This window comes from Falco naumanni, chromosome 3, assembly GCF_017639655.2.
Source record: "Falco naumanni isolate bFalNau1 chromosome 3, bFalNau1.pat, whole genome shotgun sequence".
NCBI classification, from domain to species: Eukaryota; Metazoa; Chordata; class Aves; order Falconiformes; family Falconidae; genus Falco; species Falco naumanni.
In genome coordinates this window covers 73059241-73072164 of record NC_054056.1, presented here as the reverse complement: position 1 = coordinate 73072164, position 12924 = coordinate 73059241, and the positions used below count along the sequence as shown (strand labels likewise).

The 12924-nt window shown below is 36.3% G+C and overlaps 1 protein-coding gene across 4 annotated transcripts in view; it reads left to right on the top strand.

Annotated features, from left to right (window-relative positions):
* Positions 1-4269, top strand: part of RB1CC1 (RB1 inducible coiled-coil 1) — a 77692-nt gene extending 73423 nt beyond the window's left edge. For 3 of the 4 annotated variants that reach the window (XM_040585875.1, XM_040585877.1, XM_040585878.1), the window contains 3 exons: positions 211-347; positions 3229-3299; positions 3661-4269. The gene's annotated coding sequence lies outside the window, so the exon portion shown is untranslated. The remainder of the gene's footprint in view (positions 1-210; positions 348-3228; positions 3300-3660) is intronic. The other variant, XM_040585876.1, reaches the window with a different exon arrangement.
* Positions 4270-12924: the final 8655 nt, after the last annotated feature.

Below are 12924 nucleotides of genomic sequence, written 5' to 3'. Positions count from 1 at the left end.
ACATTTCAAAAACAGTTTTTAAAAGGTAAAGTTTTGTTGACTTCAGGAAATACAAAATGTATATGAGTTGGCATAGCAAGCAGAAACATCTGTGCTGCTGTTCAACTGGGTCTCAATCTGTGCAGTACTTGGGGAAAAAACTGTAGTGTAATTAATGTAGCTTTAAACTTCTATGCCTTTTTAGTTCCCTGATTATGTTTTTTTTTCCAGTTTTCAGGTTGGCGATTTGGTTCTCATTATCTTGGACGAAAGGCATGATAACTATGTATTGTTTACTGTTAGTCCAACCTTGTATTTCTTGCACTCAGAATCTCTTGCTGCACTGGATCTCAAACCAGGTGAGTGTGGTAAGTGTCAGATTACTTCCAATTATTATCTACTTATGCAAATAACACTTTTAAAATCACTTACTAAGTGTTAGAAAGTTATAAAAATGTGATAATTGAGAAGCATGTAAGATGGCTATCAGCTGTCTTTGAAGATGCAGATATTTTCCTTATTCTTCCAAAACATCAACTTCTATGTACATTTTTGATTTAAAATGTCCTGCACTGAAAGATGTTCAGCATCAGAACAAATAGCAAATGCTACAAAGTAAGCTGTTAAAAAAAAAAAGAGAGAAAATGCCGATTTTGTACACACACAGAGTGTGTTAACATGGCTATGGGGAAAACGTTCTGATCAGGCTGCTTAGCTGTTTGGTAGCATGAATTGTCTAGGTCTCAGGCATATTTTTATGTGGGTTTCTGCTTCCAATGTCTTTTTTGATGAGGAAAGTAAATGCAGAACTCAAGGTAACACTTCTGTCAAAACTGCATGCTCTCTTATTTTTTAATACCTATTTTTGTTCTTTGAAGATTGTCTTTGAATATTTTTTCTTTAATCTTCCTCAAAGTGACTGGAATTTGTGAACCCAAATACATATCTGAGATAACAAAATGTAGACCATAGTATATGGGGATTTGCAAGCAATGTTTTGACTGATAAAGTTTTTCCACCCAATTCAAATGGTGTTTAGCATGGCTCATAAGTTTTCAGAGAACAGTTTCTGTTTATTCTGCTTATGTTCAGGTTGATGGCACATTTGCTTTTTTTCCTCCCTTAATCTTCAGGTTTTTGTATTGACTGTTTTTGGCACCTATGTAAACTTTGTTATTTTTCCTCATTTTAAAAAAAGATTACTACTTCAATTTAACTTATGTTTTGCACTAAACTTTGAGCTGTGTGAAATAGATTCAGGTAAATACCTATATCACATGTAGTATTCTTGCAAACCCACTCATGCTGCCAACTTTGCAGAGATGTCTAAGAATGTGCATCAGAAGGAAATTTTATGTATTCTAATTTACCAGGAAACATTTCTATATGTTATTGCATGTGTGAAGCTGTCAACTTATTTTCAATGAACAGGATCACTGTAGATTTCAGTTATGATGAAAGATGATAGCTCATAAATAATTGTGGAGTCTTGAGAAGACCGCCAAGCTCTAACTGAACTGAGACTGCTGAAGGATCTGTCCCATGTGCTCTGTGAAACATATGCAAAGAGCTCCTATCTTACAGATGTAATACATTCTGAACTACGCCATTAGTAGTACATATATAACTGTGAAGTATGGTTGATTTTCTTACTGTTGGTTTACATATGTAAGGTAAAAGCCATGTATGTCAGCCTGTAATTTACCCTGAGTACACAATTCACTGATCTGTTTTCAAATGGACTCGGCTTGCTCCACTCCTTATCACTTGCTAACCAGAGTTAGTCTCAAATTCAAGAAAACTGCACATAAAACAAACACACAGACTTACCATTTGCTTTAGGAGCACATTTGTCTCTAGATCAGTGCTTCAGGAAGCCATGTCTTGATTCTATTACTGCATCAGGGAAGTGGGAAAAATGAAGCACAGAACACTAGTATCATTTGCAATAGATTAAAATTGTTGTGGACCTGGGTACTACAAATCATTGTTTTAAGGGCTGCCAAAGCATTGCATCTAAATCTGACCTTTTGTACCAACATGTACGTATAAAGTTAGTAATTCTGTAGATCCACCCACAGTATTGTGTCAGGGATCTGGCCTGTCGTAGGTTGTCTCTGCCTACATTAAGAGCACTTAAAATGCTGTGACAACACTGAAATTGGTTAAGATTTGTGTTGTCCCTTATCTTCAGGATATGGGAGTTTTCATCTGCAAATGTAAGGAAAAAATCCCTGCGTCCTTCTCACTATCCTTGTTACATCAGTGAAGTCTGTCAGCGAAGAAAATAAAAAAACCCCAAGTTTTTGTTGTGATTTAAGTATTGGTTGTGGAGCATTCAGACCAGTTATGAATAATTTGCACTGGTTTGTAGGAGTATTAGGTAGTACAGAATCTGCTCCACTATCAATAGCCAGATTAATCTTGAAGAATAAGACCAAAATTTCAAACTGGTTCTTGAGTGACTCATGTTCTAGTCACTAGATGCAGTATCTCATTGTCATGCTTAGAAAAGCATTGATTTTACCATTACGCAGAGTGTATGTGAGCTGCTCCTTCAGACTGTTTTGATTTTTTTTTTCTTCATGCTGTGATGAGTGATAGTTACGAAAGAGCAAAGCAAGTAAAATGGATAGAATTTCTTGGAATACAAGACAAGTATGTTTCCTCACTGTTATACAAGCTGAATGTTTATTTATGCCCACTGTTGCTTTTCTGACCTGTCAGTTTATTATTGAGGTTTTTTGCTTTTCTCCTTTCTGAACAGTATTGAGTACTCTCAGAAGACTGCAACCAAAACTAGCAGCTTTGTAGGGCTTTAAAATTATTATTTATGCATATCTAATTTCCATCAGTAATACAGAAAAATAATCTAATGTTTCAGTAAGAGCAATAATAATAGCTGAGTACAGAAGACATTCTTTGAAATACTTAAGGAAATTCTTACTTTAAGATCAAAAGGTCAAGCTTGGTTGATGAGAATAATTTTGAATCATTACATGAATTAGTTTTGATTTGCTTTTGTCTGCTCTAATGTTAACTTTAAAAACAATTTAAACTGAAAAAACATTTTTTTATTGAAAACACCAGTGAACTGTCATGACATCTGAACTTATTTAACTCAATTTAAAAAGGGATTTTGAAGAATTTCTGCTTTCAATGAGATAATTTTAGCAAATAATCTTTAACCATATTGAATGTAATATCAGGTTTTGGTTATCTAAAATAATAAATATATTCTCTATATAGCTTCAGGTGCATCTAGGAGACCTTGGGTGCTAGGAAAAGTAATGGAAAAGGAATATTGCCAGGCAAAAAAGGTAAGGACATAATAATGGAAAATCATCTGATAAGATTAATAGAGAAGAAGTTCACATTTAAATGTTTGTGAAAGTTGTGAAAACTACTCTCCGCATAATAAGCGAGATGAAAGTTGTTCTAGGTTCTGCCATTCCTGCTCCATTTTTCAGTCAGTGAATAGCAAGAGAAAGGAAACTAGAAAAAAGAGTGAGCGAGCAGTGGCTTGCGTAGTTGTGTCCATACAGCCCAGAACCTTGCCAAACTCCAAAGGGCCTCATAAATGCTGAGGGCTGGGAATCAGTTTCTGCTTAAAAAAATAAAAAAAAAAACGGAACAATAATCCCACGTTTCTAATGTAACTTGATTTATTTTTTTTTGTAGGCACAAAACAGATTTAAAGTTCCTTTGGGTACAAAATTCTACAGAGTGAAAGCAGTACCATGGAACAAGAAAGTATAACACAACAGAGGTTTAGTTTGTTCTGTCTCCATTCTTTTTTGACTTGTCCTTCAGTGCTCGTTCATCGCTCCAAATACCAGGCCATCTTTTTATACGGGGGTCATGTGACAAGATACATCATTGATGTACTGCTTTTACTTTTTAACAGGTCACATTTTAGAAACAAGAATTTCATCAAAAACTCTGGCCCTAACTGTTCCAATTTTTTTACCCAGACAACTTTAGGAGTGTGGACCAAATGAGTTCATTTTCTCAAAGGGCAACCACATGAAACATGGTTTGTTTACCATGTTAATTGCCTGTTAAATATACATTAGCTTGTGTTTAGATGTTAAATGTTAGTTACCATTATTACCAGCATACGTCCTTTTGTGAAATCATTATCAAAGTACTTGCACTCTTTAACAGATTCTTTATATGTGTAAAATTCATCAACTATTTAAAGAGGAGTGTTCATTGCATGCAGATAATCATATAATTTTTCTTCAACATGAGTTTGCCTCAGTAGATGAATAAAAATAACTACTGCAACTTGTTTCATTACATGAAAATGCTCTTTAATGTTAAAAAAAACTTGTTATTTGATAGACTGATTTTGAAAATCAGTCACAGTTAGATCTGCAATCTTCAAAAGCACTTTCGACGGATTGATCACACAGATTCTGAAGGGAAGACACCTGTGCTGTTTGTTCAAAGTGAAGCACTTGTTCTTCCCAACAAAACAGAAATCTTGTATTAATCTATTTAGAAAAATCATATTGATGAAACTGTATTTCATGGTTGAGTTTCAGGAAAAAACTCATTGTACATTAACCATACAAGAGTCATTTAAGTAACAAATTATTGTAATTGTAAAAGACATGTAGAATTTTAAAACAATAAAGATTTGAAACTGTATGTGTTTGCAGTATTTGTGTGTGTTTTAAATACTATCTTTAATTTCATGTTAATCTGTTGCAGCTTCTCTCTGATTCCTCCAACAGTTTAATTACATAGAAATACCTAAATTTTCTGCAACAGGCATTAATTTTCAAAACATTCAGGGATTACAAGAATTACTTTAAAGGATTTAAGCAGGCACAAATTAATTTTGTCAGCAAATTAAATGGATAAATGACATTTTTCAAAATAGAATGTAGTCTTACATTTTTTCATAAGTATAAAAAGATGTACTATAAGTATGTAGTCAGTGGACGGTGAAATTCTGGCTTCAACTATGAGCTTATGTCTAGGACTTAATCCATAGAGTTATTTAAATGTAGTTTATCTTCAGAAGGTGTGGAGGAAGAAAAGAGATAAAGTGAGCACGTGAAAATGTCAGTGCTTCAGCCCATATGTTGCAAATAATATTCTTCTAGACTAATCGGTCCACTTGAATACCCAGAGACTTATGTGTATGCTTTAAAATTTTCTTCTATAACAACTTTAAGTTCAGATTTTTATGAAATGCATGGGCTTGTAGTTGTATCTCACCTTTCAAATAAATAGAAAAATGCAAGACAGTTGATCTCTGACAAACAGAATGTCATTTTGTCAAGTTGCATTCATACCTGATTAAATTTGCTAGTTGATGTACTGACTCTTTAAATAACAAAAAAATTTCCCTTGTTCTTCAAGAACATTACCACAGCTGAGTACTGCCCAGTGTCAAATAGGTAAATAACACAGAACTATAGAACAGGTTTAAAGGAAAAAAAAAAAAAACCCACCCCAGTATCTTTTCTTACTGAATTTTTGGCCAACTACATGGGAATTCAATTCTGTCGACAATTCAGTGCGGACTTGTACCTTTAGTCAACTGACTCACAAGTGGTTTAAAAAGATGCACATGTGGCACGATTCATTGCTTCTAATATGCAGAGTGTTTAGAATCCTTGACATCTTTTACCTTACTGACAAAACTTTCCCAGCCTCAGATAATCTCCCTACTGCTGTGAATATTGTGTCCTGCAGGGACTAATTGTCTCTTGGAAGTCACCAGCCTTTACCAAGAGGCACAGAGTCTTTCTGTTTCTGGGAGGACAGTTACTCCTTGAGTAGCAGCAATGGATCTGTATAACAACATGCAATCCAGCACAACAATGTAAGACCGTGCTCTTCTGTTACTGAATAGTCTACTTCAAAGATAAGTAAAAGTCCCCCAGAATTTTCCCCGTATAGGAAAGGATGTGTTTGTCAAGTTCTTCCAAGCTGGATAAAACCACAGGTTAGATGATGGCCCTACAGCACCGTGCATGTACAAGCAGCACTTATTTTTGTTCATATGAAAATGAAAGTGGTTTTTTGGATGCTCTAATCTCATTAAGCACTAAGGCCTGTGTGTGTTGCTGCTCTGTGTGGATGACATGCTGTGAAGCTCGTTGCAGGCTCTGGCATGGTGTCCTGAGCGCAGAAGTGAGGTGAGTACAGAACTCCATGCTGAGAATTATGGAAAGAAAAAAAAAAAAAAAATCTTGCATCTTTGTAAAAAATCTGAGTTTTCTAGTCTGTTTATTGTTGCCCAGATTAAAAATGTGTATTTAAGCTTATATGTGGACAGTAGCAGTGATGATCTATGATGCTATGAAAGTTGGCTTGATTTCTAGCTTAAGATAGACAAAGGTGTGACTGTTTATATAACTCTGAACACATGAGCAATAAATGAAAGTGAACTTGTGAAGCACATAAATTGATTGGAGTAATGCAAACTATGAGGAAAGAAGTCGTCCTTTCCTGCTGATGTTTGCTGCTTAAAGAAATGCCAGGATATATCTGTTATTGTTACATGACATCATATTTTTAAAATATAAATAACCAGCAATGGCTTTAGTTTTTAGGAATATTTGTCATGCGCTTCATTTTATAATATTTATGTATATTCAAAATGGAAATTCTGTCAAACAAACTACCTAATGTATTCAGTAATGATTCTGAACAGTCAAGAAAAAAATGTAGTTTACATATTTTGTGTATGTCACAGCCTTACTAGTTCTTGAAACTATGCTTGTTATGTACCACCTATGTGTTTCATCTTGCTCCATAATAGAACTTTGTATATATCTATGTAATTTGGATGAGGAGCATATTCAGAGGGGAAGTCGAAGGATAAATTTAATGATCTGAGATTTCTCTTAATTCTTTTGGGCAGCTGCGTGTTGGAAACTTACAGGTTACTAAAAAAGCCTCTTGTGCTACTGCTAATATATGTTTATTCTGTAAATTTGGCTATATAGCCAACTGTATTGTTGAAGCACAAAAAGTAATAGGAATGGTAGAGAAAGCTGACTGAAAGCAAATGTTACCCTGTAGACTTAACACCAAAAGGATGTGATAATTTAAAAGGGATTTATTTTTTCCAGTGTCCTTGGAAGGCTGTATCTATTTGAATAGTCTGAGAAGCAGATAGTTTTTTGCAGTGCTCTGCAGCAGGTCTCAAGTCAGGAGTTTGTGCTGTTTAGGATTCAGTTGTGGTTCATCTGAATCTTAGATGGTCTATGAGTGGGACCAGTGTACACTTAAGTATACGTTTTTCCCTAAATGTAGTTGGCATTATGTATGTTGCATAGCAGGGCTGGAAAATCTGCCCTGTGCTGTGCAAGATCGTGTGCCTTTTTGCAGCACTAGTTTTCTTTGTGACCTAATATCGCATCCTTTCTTGTTGTGTGGTGTTTAGGTAGAAGCCAGATTGCCTGTAAACAGTTACAGCAAAAACTGGATAGTACTTTGTAGTGCTTATTCATGCCTATAAATTTTTCATTAATAAATTGTAATGCAGTGAATTACTTCTTAGTGCCAAATTCTAGAAGTGGAGCATTCACCATAGAAGAACTCTATTGCCTTTTCAAGCTGTAATTGCCTATTAAACTTCAGTGAGCTGTCTCAGTGCTGCGTTTTAAGGTCACCGCTGTCTTTAGATCACTTTACAAGCCATTCTGCATTCCTACAGCAGTGATGATAAAGGATAAACAGTTACTTCCTTTAGCACTTCCTGTATTAACACTCACTCATACTACCAACATCCACATACAATTCTGAGGAGCCTGGAGTCCCCAGGCTCTAAATAGTGGCTAAGAATTGAGTTTGGTGTTGATGCACTTAAGCAGTGTCGGACTCACAGAACAGCTGAGGTTGGAAGGCATCTCCCACGGTTGTCTTGTCCATCCCGCTGTTCAGGCTGAATTGCTGTGACTTTTTCACTGAACGTCTTGAACGTACAACTAACTGGGCAAACATTCCATTTAGTCCTTTGTTTTGAAGCCTGGGTTGAAACTAATGGTATAATTTGAGTAATCTTAAAATTTTCCGCTCAAAAAAATCATTCTGAGGTAAATGCTAGTTTTTAACATGCTTTCATTACAACTTTTTGATTTTAAATGCAAGAAATGCGACAGCTGCCGAATTATTATTTCTAATACTTTCTATTATTACTCCAGTAATCATAGTAATAGTAAATCAAGTAATTGTAAAAAACAGGTTTTTGTTCTGAATATTAAAATGTTTCATGTACTGTAAATTTATAGTATATCACTGCGCTGCCGAATAGTTTTCCATAATTTTTTTTCAGTTCTTTGTGATTGATTGTGGGTGGCAGCCTTGCTTTTCTTTCCCTAACTTTTGCTTGTTGGTCTTAAATTTACCTTTTACCTATTCGTCTTGGGACTTACTTTAACAGATGGTTTTTATTGTGTATTTTACCTTTTAGGCAAAACTAGAGTAAGGAGCAGATTTTTTTCTGCAGTGGGAGGAGCGGTTCTGGTATCTTACCTCCTAATCAAAAATTTGTACCATTTGTCAAAGGGTGTTAATGAAGAACCTTTGTCATTGCAGTCTTGTAGCTAATGACTCTTGGTTTTGCCCAAGATCTCTACATAAGATCTACTTATTCTGAACACTTGGATGCATGCTTGTGTACACATTTAACAAATGCTGATTCTTGCAGCCAAAGCTGCTATGTTGTGGTCCTGTTTACCTGTGCTAGAAGTATTAAAGATTCAGAAAAATTCATAGAATAATGCCTCATTTTTATTTTCAGTGAAGATTAGGTACAGAACTAGGAGCTATGTGTTTGTGTAACAACAGAGTTTCTGGTTTGTTGGAGTTGTAACACTATGAGTTTCCCTGTTCTATAGTTATTATCAAGGACATGATAGTATATCAGTTATCAAAGAAGACCAAATAAAATAACCTAAAGATCCTGGATACCTAAGGAGAAGCAGTCAGTTTTAAGTACCAATGCATCTCTGAGCCTGTATTAATTTAAGCAATTGAAATGTGAGCACTTGATGTCTGATGTAATCGCAGTGGTAGCGGAGGAGACTGCTGAATGAGGCCTCTCGCAGGGTGCTGGCCAGCGTTAATTGGCTGCCATGTCTTTTGTGAATGATGAGCTGTATTTTTAGTGCAGTGGTTGAAATAGTAAGGAAAAGTTTATGGTAAATGCTGAACTTAACAAAAGTTCCTGATGATCACGTAGTAAAGTGTTTAAACTTCAAAGAGAGCTTTATTTTGTGTAACTACACAGAAAAAACTTACTTAGTTTCCATTGAAACACTGAAATCAACTGTCTGCTTTTAAGAAGACTAAGCTGGAAATAACCTTTCTTGATATATATACTAAGCTTTCTTGAATGGGACTGAAATAATTTTTCGGAGATTTTTACCTTTTAAAGTATTTAATCAACAAAACAGCTAAGCAATGAAATACCCTCTTAATTTTAGACCTTGTAATACTCATCATATTTGTAATCCTTATGTTTGTAGCTCTTATGTATAAGTGAACTTTTGTAAGCACGAATAATTTACCAGCGATATGATGCATGCAGTTAAATATGCTTCTGTTGACATAAGAGCAATACACTAGAGTTTTCAGAAAATTTCCACATTAACAGTGGAGTGTAACTACGTATAAAGTGCTGTGCTAGTCCAAATTACCAGATTTTTTGAACCTATGTATAGGATAAAACAAAATCTAGTGGTTTTAAACTAAAAGAGAGTAGATTTAGACTAGGTATCCGGAGGAAATTTTTTACAGTGAGAATGGTGATACACTGCAACAAGTTGCCCAGGGAGAGGTGGTACATCCCCCATCCCCGGAAAGCTTCAAGCTCAGGTTAGACAGGGCTGCGGGCAACCTGATATAGTTGCAGATGTCCCTGCTCCTTGCAGGGGGATTGGACTAAATGACCTATAAAGGTCCCTTCCAACCCAAACTGTTGTATGATTCTATGGATGATTATGTTGTGTGTGCATATACTGTGATGGTGTATGCTTCAATTTTTGCAACGATTAAGTACTGAAAAATCAGGAAATGTCAGCTTGTGACTGCCACTTTGCTTTCATATGCATGAGGATGCACTTTTCAATTGGCTAATTAGGTGGTCTTCCTGCTCTTGTCTCTTCCACACCTGTTCTCACAGTTCTACATTAAAACTGTGCCTTGAACATATGATTACATTCTTGTCCTTTCTATGATAGCAAGCATTCTGCTTGGAAATTGCCATGTGCCTCTTAGGTAAGGCGTGAGAGTTTCCAGATTATCCACTCTTTTTTGGTACCTGAAAAGCAGGGTGACCAATTTGAGATACTTGGGAGCGCTGTGCCAGAGTGTAGCAGTTGGTATTTTCAAATCCTTTGTGCTTTCATGGCTTGTGCTCTCTCCGTTGTGTGAGAAACTATTACAAAGTAAAACAATACATGCAAAGGCACACAGTGCCAGAATTAACAATGACAGCCTGGCGTCTGTGGACTGCTTGACACTTCTGACACACAAGCCCTATCCCTGTTGCTGTAAACCCTCGGTGAAGGTGACGAAGGCGCTTTGAAGGAGTGAAGGAGGAGTGGATGCTTGAATATGTGCTGAGGAGCATTGAGGAGTGCTGAGACCAGAGCTCTGACTGATGGTACTGGTGACACGGGATCAACAGGCAGGTACTTTAGGATGTTTGTTTGTCTCATGGCTTCCCTTGCGTTGAGCCAGGCTGTTGTGACTGTGTTGGCCTCTGGATGTGGATGTGAGGAAGAGGAGGACGGCAGTGGGGGTTTGAAGGAGCCCTGCCACAAGCTTTCTGTGGTACCTCTTAACATAAATCGCAGGAATTGGTACCTGGACGGTCCAAACCATTTTAGCACAGGTTTTAGCTCCTTGGCCAGCAGAACAAAAAGTGATTTTTGAAACTGTTCTTGACGTTTAACCTTCAGCTGAATGCTAAGGGTGTCTGCAAGATCAGTGGTGAAGCAGTTCTGTACATGTTGTTCTCAAAGAAACTAAACCCAGGACACTGTTTGAAGCTGACCCCCTTTTCTACAAAGTGTGATGCTGCAAGAGGTAGTGATTCACGAGCCCCCTCAAAAATCCAGCCTATTGCTCTGCCAGCTCAGGCTCTTGCCAATCACAAGTATTGAGAGTCCCAACCACTTGTGGTTGTGTCATTTGTATATCTTTAATACCCCTCCAGAACGTACAGTCTCCACATTTTTAGCCTCTTAAAACAGAGGAATAGTTTCTATAGGATGATGTCTGTCACTGTTGCATAACCTTTGGTGGGTTCTTTCCAAGAGAATATTTAAGTTTATGAACGCAGTTATTAGGCAAATGATAGAGTAGCCCTTCCATTTCTGCATGCATAGTTATTCCTCCTTAAACAAGCATGTGATTATAATGTGAAAGTTAAAGTAGTTGATTTAGTAGTCATTTTCATGTAAAATCCATTGTAGATGCGGGAAAAAAAAAAGTGATGAAATTCCAGTGCTGGGGAGGTCTATTATTAAATTTTTGAAGGAACAAAATGGATCTTGATAAGTTACTATTTCAAGTGTGTCCCAGGAATCTTTTTATAACACAAAATCCGTGGGTTACTTCAATGGAAAGGATAAAAGCAAACTATTATTCTCATACAATTTTTTGACATAAGTTATGTTTAAATCTATTTTTAGAGACATAAATCAGATGCTTTCTTGTTTTAAAACCAGAGTTAAAAAATCAAGGTTCTCTTACTGAACTGCATTCAATTGTGTATGCAGGGTAGTTAGTTATTCTGTGGTTTTAGTACACTTTTCACTTTTCGTGTGTGTTCATTTGAACAGTAGAAGTAGACAATAAATATGGTAACAGCTACAATGGAATTACTTTCTTCCTTCTGTGTTTCTTCCTTTAGAAAATGATTGTGACTAAGGCAGTATGTCTCAGCTGTTAGAGCTCTGCCTCTAACTTACGTTTCTATATAGGTTACGTAGCATGAAAACAGCAATACCATGTTGCTGTGTGGATAGCTATATGGTTGTGTGATGTTTTGAATGTGCTTAATGTAAAGCGATAATTCCTGTCACCTGTTTCTGTTTGACTTGAAATTAGTGTTTTCATTAGACCATCTTTGTCTAGGCCTGCTTTTAAAAGAAGTTACACGTCTTGAATACATCCAAAAAGAGTAATTTCCTGCAAGTTATTAGTTTAAGCAGCCGGTGTTTCCTCACTTTACAATAAATTCTAATTTTGATTTGTGAGTGAACATGTGATTTTTTTTTTTAAACAGAAGATAAGGGAAGCATGGGACTATACAAGGTACATTTCTGCTGTGGGAGAAGCAAAACCCGCAAATTTTCGAGTAGTTTTAGAACGAATCATGAAGGGAGAACTTGCTGGCTATTGGACTAGAGCATAAAGATAAAAGCAACAATGTTTTACTACACTTATTTATGTATAGTTTCTCAGTAAATAGCTGGTACTCATAATTCCACTTCTCTCTATAACCTTTTGGTAGATAGAGGGTGTCAGAGTTGCTTCTCGAGGTGTGTGTTTCACATAGATTAGCCCTTGCAATCTGCAGCTGCTCTGCATCTTTTTCCTTTTCTCCTATTTATGATTTTCCCCCCCACTTTCTACACTGTATGTTTAGCCCTTGTTCTTTTTCATGTTTCCTGATTTCTCATCTCTATTATTTGATACTGTGGGAGAATATGTAGGGGTTTTGTTTGGTTTTGTTTTTTTTTTTTTTTGCTTTGAGGAGATTGCATCATTTGCTACCCCAGAGTCCTGAAATGCAAAAGGAGAGAAGGAGCAGTGCTGTGCCAGGCAGCTAAAGCTCATCTGCTGGTAGTTTGCTTCTGACCTGAAGACTTCACACACTGAGTGCCTCAATTGATGGCAATTATGAGGAGGAAATGGCTGCTTCCATTTCAGGAAGACATTAAAACTATGAAGAGGCAAGAAAAA